Consider the following 12,826-nt stretch of genomic DNA (forward strand, 5'->3'; position numbering starts at 1 on the left):
TGTGTTCTTTACACATTCACTTTATTAGATGCAGCCGACTGTACTTTCAGTGAAGAGACGGACGGACGCACATCAATGAATCAACAGACGCACATTCCACACATCTTTCTGCGGATTGTCTTCTGCTGCATCGCTCATTTTGTTGTCATGTCATAAGGTCAGTTGAAATTTGTGTTTTGTTGAATGTTTTTCTACAGAAACTACACAATACATATTGTTGAAGCAGTCATGCACTGTCGTTAATTGGGCACATAAGCACATCTAAAATGGAAGCTTTAATAACCCGTATAGACATATTTATTGACTTATTATGCATGACTGCTTATGTCGCGTTCAAAACAACTGGGAACTCGGAATTGGGAAGTCAGAATTATTCCACTTCTGACTTCAGTGCGTTCAAAATAACTGGGAAATCGTTAAAAAAAAGATCTCTTGACTGGGAAAAAAAACTATTTTAAACTGTCATCCAACTCGGAATTCCAACTTTCGGGCCTCTTTCTAGAGCTCTGACTTTCCGACCTGACAATCACTGACGTCATGATTTGACCTCGTATTTTTCGAGTTCCCAATTGTTTTGAACGCGGCATTAAGACACGGGTGATATTCAATGTTGGTATTTCTTAAAGAAACTTGCTTACCTGATCTCACCTCAGGTATGGCTTTTTTTTATGCATTTCTCTTAAGAGCAATAAGTTGCCTTTTTCGCATGATTGGATTCATACATGGACTGGCATATTACCTGCTGGAGGCAGACTCCCTCTTTTTTGCATTCTATTCAATGGCAATCATTTGCATTCTGCCAGGATAGACAGAGCACTAGGTGGGCAAGTAGGGATTCCAGTCTGTCAGTCGGAGCAACTGCTTTGCATTTGCTTCTTCTGCTGCAAACATATGACTCAACATTTGACTATGGGCTGCTCATAAACAAAGCGGCTGGATATACTGGCCAAGGGCAGACAGGAAAAACATCTGCACATGTATCTATAATATTGTTTCAGGGAGAGAGACAAGAGGAGAAAGAGGACATACAGTAGAACAGTTCAGGACGTTTTGAAGGTCATTTTACTTCCACAATTGGGCCACCTGCAGAGCTGACATTTTGCCAAATAAATAACCTGGACTCAACACTTAAATTACTATTTCAAAGATTGCTCGGATTTTAGCACAATAAATAAGGAAAATACCTACTGTGATAGAACTACTGTTTCAAATGTGATGGCATCATTACATTCCCCCTCTACAGGAGCAGCTTTGGGCAACCAGCATGTGTCTGATTAATGGGAACATAGAAAATAATCCCATTCATAAATCTACCATCATTGCCCCCAGAATAACATTGATTATCCCTGCCCCCTGAATCCACCATTCAGGTTAGCTTTACTGTCACGCCAGTAGAGCTGAGGTAAGTGCCCATTAGTGACGCTGGGAACTTGTTAACCTTGGGTAAGAGATTAATAATAGTTAAGAAACCACATGCTGGCTGTCCAACCAGCCCTGTGCTTTTAGGTCTCTCCGGGGACACGAGACACTCAAGCATCTATGAGGAAACCACTAGTAAGTCTGATGGAGGTTGAAGAGGAGAACTAGAAGCTCCAAGCCAGACGCTGGCAGAGAGGCGCTAAAAAAAGAATGTTTTCAAAACCCCGGAGAGGCTAGGGAAAGTAGGCATGGCCGTGAAGGTACAGCTCCCAGGAAGCATTTGCTGCTTATGAATGTAGGGCAACCATCTCCCGCCTCCACGCAGTCCTCTTTCCACTGCCTGAGGAGCGGTGGTAGAGAACAGCCGGCGAGGAAGAGAACTCGCAGACGAGCAGGTCATGTGCATCACTCAAGTTTGGTCCACTTTGTATGCCCTTGACTGGACCATTTTACAGAGGGAGGCTTGTGCTTCACATACCCAGCCCTACATACTGAGACACAGCAACCTCTGATAGAAACACAATGTCAAGTGTTTGGAAACTGTTGCGTACAACTCATCGATGTATAGCTGTCATCCATGTAGATTTGGTGTTAAATGTGCACACAATGATCAAATAAGCTTTTAGGCAGCGGCACAGTGTTGAATTCTTCAATCAAGTCAGTGCAAAAGCAAGGCTTGGCTGTGAATCACTGTGACTCAGCGGTTGTGATTTCCCACTGGGCAAAAACTGGTTCAATCAATGTTGTTTCCAAATCATTTCAACCCCAACAATCTATGTGATAACATTGAATCAACGTGGGAAACTGATTGGATTTGCAATAAGTCATCAACGGGGTCCCGAGTGGCGCAGCAGTCTAAGGCACTGCATATCAGTGCTAGAGGTGTCACTACAGACCCTGGTTTGATTCCAGGCTGTATCACAACCGGCCGTGATTGGGAGTCCCATAGGGTGGCGCACAATTGGCCCAGCGTCGTCCGGGTTAAGGTTTGGCTGGGGTAGGCCGTCATTGTAAATAAGAATTTGTTCTTAACTGACCTGCCTAGTTAAATAAAGGTGAAAAAAATACATTTAAAAATGTAAGGGCATTTAGTCTTTTTTCGTCACTTTTAACGTAGTGCAACCTGTTTAAAAAGGAAGAAATACGAATGATTTTGTCAGGACAGATTGGTAACGTCAAATGTTGGGCTTAACGGAGATTAACTGTGCTTACTGCCTTTGGCATTCCTCTTCATAAGACTGACATTTGGAATAGCCAGGATAAACAGAGATTTGGTGTTCCCAAAGCACTAGAAATATCTTACCAGACTGCTACTGAGATCAAACTGGACCTAAATGTAATCTTCAAGCAAATATAATAACCCAGACTGCCAAGGCGTTATTAACTCATAACTAACTCAACAACACTGTGCCCAAGTAAAGATATCCATCAGCACAGGCAGAGAAGAGTCAAATGTTTCAGTGACACATGGTCTTTAGACTCAGTATACCCATGTATGAACATGAATGCTATTCCCTGAAGGGCAGAAGCTCCTTGGGGTTTTCCAGAGCTCTGAGGTCATGGTAAACCAGAGCTGGAGGCCAATGGTGGAGGGCCCTGTCCCTGCTGCCAGGTAAAGGCACTGTGCTGTGCTTCTGCCCTGGATCCGCTGAGGGGTTAAGTGACCAGTGAGGACAGGGCACTGTCTGGGCTTGTTAATCGCAGGGAGAGACACTGATTAAGGGATTTGCTCCTGCAAGTAATTTCTCTACCTGGGGTAGCCCAACCACCAGGAGCCAGAGGAGGATGTGAAAGGGCAAGGGGTGAAGGGAGACCAGGAGAGGGGTAGCTTGGACACCCCTGTACCTACATCTGGGGTAAAGATAAGCTGAAACCTGGTGGACAGCATATCCAGGATCGCCAAGCAGCCTTTGCTGTCACTGTCTGGTTAGTGGCCCTTTAAATAATAGTAATTGTGTCAGACATAGCGGCCAGGCCTAAATAGCACTAAGACAGGAGAGCTCTAAGGAGAGGCAGGTGCCGATGGGACCTGTGCGGCTTCAATTTGCAGTGGCGTGTTCTAGAACTTCTCTGTGCCAACTTCTTCACAGCAGTGCTGAAATACCCTGGCCACAGCTTCCAATGGGATGTTTGAATGTGATCGCTGTGTGCACAACGAGGCCTCAGATGTTTCATGTCATTCCTTTGGACATTGAACTGCAAGCAGCCATGGTGGAAGGGCCACAACTGCTACATTGCTCACCATGCTTGAATTTTTCATCATCCCATTGTTTAACCTTCAGGTCTTGTGTTTCCTGCAGAACTGATGTTAATGTCAACACATTGGGTGTGAATTTTCATCAAGAATGTACAATTGTGCTACTGTGGGAGACCAAAATGATCTTATCTTTGACAGCAACATTATGATATAAATTGGTCTCTTAAAGGGGAACTCAGCAGTTGCTACATCCATTGTTTGGACTTATTAATTATATATACCCATTGATTCTTGAAGAATATAATTTATAAATGTGTCACTTTGGCATGAAGAGATTCGGGAGATAGGCGCAGGAATGTGTAATATGGGTTTTTATTCAGCCCAAATTACGGCGTGCCGTGTAAAGGCACGGGGACGAAGACCAAACAAACACGTAACAAAAACACAGGGTTGAAACTCAAAACAAAAGAGCGAGGAGTACCTAGAATAAATAACACACCCACACAATGACTAACACACGGGACGAGAACAGTAATCATCTACGCAATCCACAAGGGCACGAAAGCCCAAAACACACAACACAGGTACTCACATGCACCAACGGACATTGTAACAATAATCGACAAGACCAAGACTAATCAGTGGGAATAGGGGACAGGTGTGCGTGATGAAAGTTCCGGAAGGTTATGTGACAAAATGCCTCAAGAGCTTAGTTCAACTGTCCTACCCCATCAGAACCAAAAATATCAACTTGTTTAACTCTAATGTTTGTAAACAAAGTAAATATAAATAAAAACTATATGGCCTCAAAACATGGTTACAACTATGTTTATACCATGGATGGTCAGTCCTTGCATCCATAGCTCTGTCTATGAATTTTAGAGTGGTTACATTTCTCCAGCCTCATCACTCAGCTTTTTACCGAAACAGGACAGGGAGAACGGTTTGTTATTGTTTCTATTGCTGATTTCCCCTTTAAACTTTCACAAATGTGATGAGGGTACATCCATTGTTTTAGATTCTGAAACTAGTTCAATGCAAAAAGAGGTCAGATCATCCTGAAACAGTACATTTGGGACTCAAGTGAATGTTCTGATTAGTCTGCTATAAAATGACAAAATATTCTAACGATAATCAACTGCAGTAAATGAATTGTTCTTGATATGCACTCCGTATTGAAAGGCATTTACTTTATGTTTATGAAGATCATGTTTAGTAAAAGTAAGGCAAGCCCCCTCTAGGCATCACAAAGGATAGACCACTGGGTCTGCCCTAATATCTGGTTTCTGCTTTTAAATCAAATTTGATATTTCAAATGTATGCTGCACTACGGGCCTGGGAGTGACCTTCCACATTCTAATTGAAATGCAAAATCTTGAGCGTCGGGACCATGTTTGACCTGCGGAAGATGTATAGATGGAAACTGGCGTCAAATACACTCAGAGTAATTGCTGTGTGGCGGGCAGGAGGAGACCAAATCAATCATATTTTCATCCAATTAGCAAGCCGGTCATCGCAGAGGAGGTGCCAGACCCCTTTTGCACAAATGAAAAGCTTGGGGGGGAGACAACCTGGGAGGACCCTGAGGGGTGTCCGTATGTCTGTAGAGTTGCCAGTTATTATAAAACAGAGTGCATTGCACAACACTTTGAAGCAGAGTGCTTTTTGTGGTCTGCGGCTCTTACGTAAGGCCCATCCAGGTGCTAGGTGTTTTTAGGTTGTTTAAATAGACAAACCTTGTTTATGCCAACCTTGATGCCGATTACATCATCTCTTTTTCTCATCTGCAAACACCAGTGCCTTTAATAGACCTACTGACAGATACAGTCATCACCCAAACTCACCTTTCTCTGTGGAAAAGAGTTGACTTACCTGTGAATTCAGAGCCCTTACCAACTCTCTGTTTAAGCTGCTGTTTGTCTATGACAGTACCCAGTTCTGCTCTGAATGATAGCAGGTTCCTGGGTATGTTCAACAACCATAACAGTCTGTAATGATCTTTTCCTGTTAATTAAAAGAAATTAAGTGCTGGATGACGATTACTTTGGCAATTACTCTAAGTGAGGGCTAATTGCCAAACAATTGTCCATCTAGGGTCATGTTTGAGGCATGCAGCGAAACTGCCGCTCAATTTAACAGCATGTGCAACTGATGTCTTTCACGCTCCCCTGCTTCTTCAGTAAGCTCAAGAGGACAAAATATACGTACAAGTGAAAAGAAGAGGCCAACAAAAGGTCTGACACAAAGTAAATTAAAGACAAGGCAACAAATATAGTGGTATATGCTTCATCAGAATGATCACCAGAAATCAGTTGTGCCACTAGAGGTTCTGGGAAGAGGCCCTCAAGACTAAAGCAAAGTTCAGAGACATCACTAGTGTCTTGAGAGGCCCAGAGTCAGAGAGCCCCAGGGATATGAAAAATCTTTAGGCAGATGGACACTGTTCTCTGGGAGCTACGACACAGCAGACATAAACCTCTGACCCCAGACTTGTTTCTCTGTGGAACAAGATCATTCATGGCAGTACATATAAGCAGAGGACACTTTCATTGATTTGGAAGTCATGACTTGTGAATCCTTGCGGATCCCTTTTCTCTGTCTCTCTGTTGCCCTTGTTTAGCCTAGCCGGGCATTCTAAATTGAGTAGCATCGATTGCAAGTGTGAAAGGCAGTTAATTGTGCCTTTGGCTAGAATAAAAACAGGCATTGAGGAGACGTGCTCACTCCTACCGCCTGTGTCCTGGGCAAGTCATGGCAAGGATTCAGCCTGAACTGCTGGGCCTTTTTTGAAGAAGGATATAAAAAAAACTCATGCTGTGGGTCAAGGTACGACATAGCCTAGCATGGCCATTAGTGCTTCGTTGCTTTGATGTATCAATCCCATTAAGAAATGCATCCCGTTAAGCAATGCACCTTAATTGGAAAAGAGTGTAGAGGAGATGAACCCTGGTTGTAAATCTTTGGTACTGATGACCTCCCTCTGCTGAGGTAATGTGTCTTGATCTCACCATTTTAATCTGTGATTTGTTGAGATCAAATGTTTTGGTCGCTCTTATCCATCAATTCTCACTGGGCTCAAGTGTCAACAACTCATCTGGACTTCTATAGCGGCCCAGTCTGTAAGATATAAGTAAAACTTGAGGGTCATTTAGGGGTCTAAATCAATTCAATGACTCGATTAGCAAAAATCCCAAATTACAGCCAAATAAGTCTATTGGGAGTTGCAGGTGGTGTAGTAAATATGCTACCGCATTGACAGTAAATCTAGCTAGCAGAACCCTGGTACATTTACGTAACACCACCTTAACTTCTAGACACAAATAGCAATGTCAGACTCAAACAAGGAAAGGTTATCTTTGCCTTTTATCCTGTATCTCATCTCCAGATTTATGACAAACGAGGGAGGCTGAGAGATGCACTCTTTCTCTCTGGATCAGAGGCCTGCTCTGTGTCTACTTTAAAACCTCTATCTGATTATGTTGTGTGTGTGTGTGTGTGTGTGTGTGTGTGTGTGTGTGTGTGTGTGTGTGTGTGTGTGTGTGTGTGTGTGTGTGTGTGTGTGTGTGTGTGTGTGTGTGTGTGTGTGTGTGTGTGTGTGCGTGTGCGTGTGTGTGCGTGCGCGTGTGTGTGTCTTGGAAGCAGCAGCTGTCAATGTTGCTGAAGAACAATCACGCTCTTAATTCAATGCCCAAAAGCTCTTAGCTGAATTTTGTCTTCACACAAAAGACAAACAGGAAAATGTCATAAAGGCTCTCTTGTGCATAAATCAGTTTGTTTTCATGTAAACCAACACTCTTTGGTGTGAGAGCTGAAAAATGTATGGAATTGATCATTTGGAACAGCGCATATCTCATTTGTCTTTTGTGGGTCTGTGTCAAAATGAGATGGACAAATTGTAGGCCGGGTTACATTTTATATCATTAACCCTGAACAAGTGCAAGATTGCACTAACATTGTAATTACATTGTAGTTATTAAGATGTGAATGGACAGCAATGCTTGATCTGGTAAAACTCTGCGACACTGTCGTAGTCCATTAGGACTGAGGCACTTTCGGGTGAGGGCACAGAGGACCCCCTCTCTTCCTGTTGTGTTATGAATGAGAAGTTGTGGGGAGATGAGTGTGTCCCCTGCTCCTCTGATGTCCAATCCGGTCGCACAGCAGTGCTCATTAACGCAGCCGTCAGCTGCAGCGCTTCCGACACCACACACTGTTCCTCCAGCAGTGTGCGGAAGCAGACTGTGTGTGTGTGTGTGTGTGTGTGTGTGTGTGTGTGTGTGTGTGTGTGTGTGTGTGTGTGTGTTGGAGGTCCGGATGTGCGCGTGGTTGTTTACAGCTGTGGGAGACGTGCCAGTTTAATGAGGTTTAGGAGAGCTCCCCTCTCTCAATTATCGGCGCTCCCAGTAGAGGTACCGGGGGCAGTGGGAAACGAGGGGATGGAGGGAATGGGGGTAGGAAGGAGTGAAGGAGGAAGGAGGCTTAGTCATGGTTCTCCTCCATCCCTCCCTCTATTGTTACCCACCCTCAGGATGGCCTCTACAGCCGTTCCCAACAGAACTAGCTCTCAAAACACTCAAAGAGTGAAGTCAGGCAGTAAGCAATGTCTATCTTTAGCCATCACAGCATATGTGTTGAATTATGTATTGCATACTGTATATTGCATAGGCTCCTCCTATGGTTATTTTTCATCATAATGACGTGGTGGAATTGTGAGCGAGGACCAATGAGCCTGCTGACACGTATGCCTGCATCCTTTATGCTCCTCTCTCTCTCACCCCCTAGTTAACAGCCATCATTAAGGTGTGTGAGGAAAGCTTGACACTTTGAAGCTGGACAAACAGAGCAGCTTTTCTACCTGCCTTGTCAGATGATGAAGCGATGAGGAGAAATGGAGGCCACGAACGCATGCCTCAGGTGAAGGCTTTACACACGAGCCGACTGGGATTGCAACGCCGAGCTGCTTTCAGTATTAGAATTGTTATTGGATTATTAATCAGCTGCTCTGAACACACACACGTACGCACACACACACAAAATACTATTTAAAATATCTCAATTACTTTCACGTACATTCAAAGTAATTATTCAGATATATTTTAATTGAAAAGACATGGTAGATGGATATTTTAATGTATTTGGAAATACACTTGGAAAGTATTTGACAATACTCAAATACACTGACTCAAATACACTTCCATGCATTTGACCAGGTATTTAAAAATTGTTTTTGAAATAAATATTTGAATAATACTCTCAAATACAATTTGGTAGACTGTTTGGATTTTACAAACCAAATAAAAGTACTTGTTTTGGGGTGTATTTGAAAATACTCAAATACACAGAAAAAAAGTATTTTAAATACCAGATACTAAAATATTTGAACCATGTCCAACACACACACCACACACACTTTCAAGAAAATGTACTGCTGTATGGGGAGAGAGGTGGCCACTCGCTAGCGATAACTGAGTGAGGTCTGTGTTCTATTCACATTGCACATGACAGCACTGCTTCCAGCATATTCTGGCAACTACAGAGTATGGTACAAATGTGTTAGAACTACAGAATTCAAATGAAGACCAGGTCAATGGTCCTTCTGTGTTTTTAGATGGTTGGATAATGATCATTTGTCATATTTGATGGATGTACGAGTACATTATCTTTGTGTATAGTCCCTCAGACATCCAAACAGACAATAATCACAGGCTTCCTGGTTGCAAAATCAAAGCATTCCTGTCACTTAAATCGTGACTCTTTTCTTTTTTTCATACCCTACTATTTTGGGTTCAATTCAAAAGTAAGTTGTCATTAAATGTGACAGCCCCATCCCTGTGTCGTGCTTCCCTTACCCTCCAGAAGTATCATTACACGTCAGCCATGACAATTTGAGAGGAGGGCTGTGTCTCACCCACACACTGAGCCAGCTGACACTGGGCGGGGCGTACCATGTCACAACCCCCCCCCCCCACACACACACACAAATGTGTGCCTCTGATACCTCAGGCAGGGATGGGAATGTGACAAAACATTATTCACACTGTCGTCATTGCACACATACACACAAGTCCAGATCTGCACAATCTGTGTTCATCTCCACCTTTTCAAATACATACATACCCACACTGTGAGCCTCTCCTACCCATCAATACAGCACCGCTGCAAAACACACACACACACACACACACACACACACACACACACACACACACACACACACACACACACAGGGACCTCCACACACACACACACACACACACACACAAAGGGACCTCACACACACACACACACACACACACACACGCACACACACACACACACACACACGCACACACACACACACACACACACACACACACACACACACACACACACACACACACACACACACACAGGGACCTCCACACACACACACACACACACACACACAGGGACCTCCACACAGGAAGAGCAGAAAAGGAGACCTCCACCTCTCTCCCAGGTATATTATTAGATCTTCAACCCAGAGACAAAATAATCACACGTTCAGCTGAAACACAACGGAAGGACCTGATCCTCGCAGCACAAAGTGTGAGAATGGGTCCCACTTCGTGCCGAATTACAACATTGCTCTCCTTCAAAAAGACTATCATTAGCGCTGCAGGAATGATCCCATGGAAAACAAATAATCAATCAAACTGTGATCGCTTTAGAGAGGGAACCAGGAACCACTGCAAATATCCACGAATGGAAATTGTTAATGTGTAATAAATACATAATATGTGGGTGTTTCCTTCTTCTTAGATAGACTTAGGACTATCCATGGGGTCAATTACATTTGAAAACTGTCAATACATGAACACTACTGTAGGTATGGATCTGTTCTGGTAGTATGGGCCCTGGCAGCATCCAGAGCTGAGCGCAAAGTCACAGACAATAAGCTCTTTGTGCAGAGCAGATCTAGCAGACTGATACTGCTACAACCCTCTTCTCAAAGACTGGGAATTGGTGACATCGACACAACAAGTTTAGGTCTTTGAAATGGAGCAGGGGTGAACATCAAAATAGTGTTTGTTGTATGATAAGCCCTGTAGGCTATGTGGGACATGACAAAACCCAACATAACACATTGGGTTCAGTATTGATTAACTAGCTCTCAGTAGAGTAAACACATACAGTGCATTTGGAAAGTATTCAGACCCCTTGACTTTTTCCACATTAAATTGTTTTCATCAATTTACACACAATACCTCATAATGACAAAGCCAAACCAGGTTTTTTAAATGTTTGCAAATTTATAAAAAATAAAAAACAGAAATATCACATTTACACAAGTATTCAGACCCTTTACTCAGTACTTTGTTGAAGCACCTTTGGCAGTGATTACAGCCTTGAGTCTTCTTAGGTATGACGCTACAAGCTTGACAAACATGTATTTGGGGAGTTTCTCCCATTCTTCTTTGCAGATCCTCTCAGGCTCTGTCAGGTTGGATTGGGAGTCTCGATGCACAGCTATTTTCAGGTCTCTCCTGAGATGTTCGATCGGGATCAAGTCTGGGCTCTGGCTGAGCCACTAAAGGACATTCAAAGACTTTTCCCGAAGCCACTCCTGCATTGTCTTGGCTGTGTGCTTAAGGTTGTTGTCCTGTTGGAAGGTGAACCTTCGCCACAGTCTGAGGTCCTAAGCGCTCTGGAGCAGGTTTTCATCAAGGTTCTCTCTGTACTTTGCGCCATTCATCTTTCCCTTGATCCTGACTAGCCTCCCCCAGTCCCTGCCGCTGAAAAACATCCTTACAGTATGGCCACCACCATGCTTCCCTGTAGGGATGGTGCCAGGTTTCCTCCAGACGTGATGCTTGGCATAGGCCAAAATGTTCAATCTTGGTTTCATCAGACCAGAGAATCTCCAAACGGTCTGTCATGTGCCTTTACTGAGGAGCGGCTTCCGTCTGGCCACTCTACCATAAAGGCCTGATTGTGGAGTGCTGAAGAAATGGTTGTCCTTCTGGAAGGTTCTCCCATCTCCAAAGAGGAACTCTGGAGCTCTGTCAGAGTGACCATCGGGTTCTTGGTCACCTCCCTGACCAAGGCCCTTCTCCCCTGATTGTTCAGTTTGGCTGGGCGGCCAGCTCTAGGAAGAGTGCCTCAACATAATCCTGTCTCGGAGCTCTACAGACAATTCCTTCAAACTCATGGCTTGGTTTTTGCTCTGACATACACTGTCAACTGTGGGACCTTACATAGACAGATGTGTGCCTTTCCAAATCATGCTCAATCAAATGAATTTACCACATATGGACTCCAATCAAGTTGTAGAAACATCTCAAGGATGAAAAACAGAATGGAAACAGGATGCACCGGAGCTCAATTTCGACTCTCATGGCAAAGGGTCTGAACACTTATGTAAATAAGGTATTTCTGTTTTTTATTTTTAATAAATTTGCAAACTATTCTAAATACCTGTTTTCGCTTTGTCATTATGGGGTATTGTGTGTAGACTGATGAGGATGATTTTTTTTTTAAATCCATTTTAGAATAAGGCTGTAACATAACAAAATGTGGAAAAAGGGAAGGGGTCTGAATATTTTCTGAATGCACTGTAGCAAACATAGTAAATTGTAAGCTCACATTTTCAAGGTCAAGAATGAATTATTTCCAAGCACTTGTGCGCCTGGGTGCCTTAAATGGCTCTATTTTAGACTGTCTGTGTTTGCTTCTTGTCGGGTCGTTTATTGGTGGTGGTGATCTCACAATTACACCTGACGTGTCAAATTGCAATCATCCTCGACAGGCTTCAGAAATTCACCATCGTCTTTTAGGTCTCTTCAGTGGTTACATGTGCTATTTATGGATGTGAGTGTGACGTAATATATCTGAAATTGCTCAACCCTTCCCAAACACATTTTGCTTTGAATTTACTAGGGATCCTGCGCCGGCGAACTGCAAGTGCGCTTCATTTCAGTTGTACTCCGGTTCCTCTCTGTTTCCATTCGTTCATGATCCTCCATCCCATTTATTCGATGTCCGTTAATGTGAATTCCCCTTCCTTTTTGCGTCGCACGACGTCATTTCATTCGTAGGAAGAAACGATTGCATTCCTCATAGTTACCATGGCAGGCTTTTCTCATAAGAGGTGCTTTCCAATTCATACAGCTTTGTCGATGTAGGCTATTTTACATGACAACACTACGGGCACACTTTGTTCAGTATGTCCTGATTTTCCCCTCTGTTCCC

At 43.4% G+C, this 12,826-nt stretch overlaps 1 protein-coding gene across 1 annotated transcript in view; it reads right to left on the minus strand.

Annotated features, from left to right (window-relative positions):
- LOC112257925 (protein phosphatase 1E) overlaps positions 1-12,826 on the minus strand; it is a 62,632-nt gene that overhangs the window by 49,051 nt on the left and 755 nt on the right. The window lies entirely within an intron of this gene.

This window comes from Oncorhynchus tshawytscha, linkage group LG09 (genome assembly GCF_018296145.1).
Source record: "Oncorhynchus tshawytscha isolate Ot180627B linkage group LG09, Otsh_v2.0, whole genome shotgun sequence".
NCBI lineage: Eukaryota > Metazoa > Chordata > Actinopteri > Salmoniformes > Salmonidae > Oncorhynchus > Oncorhynchus tshawytscha.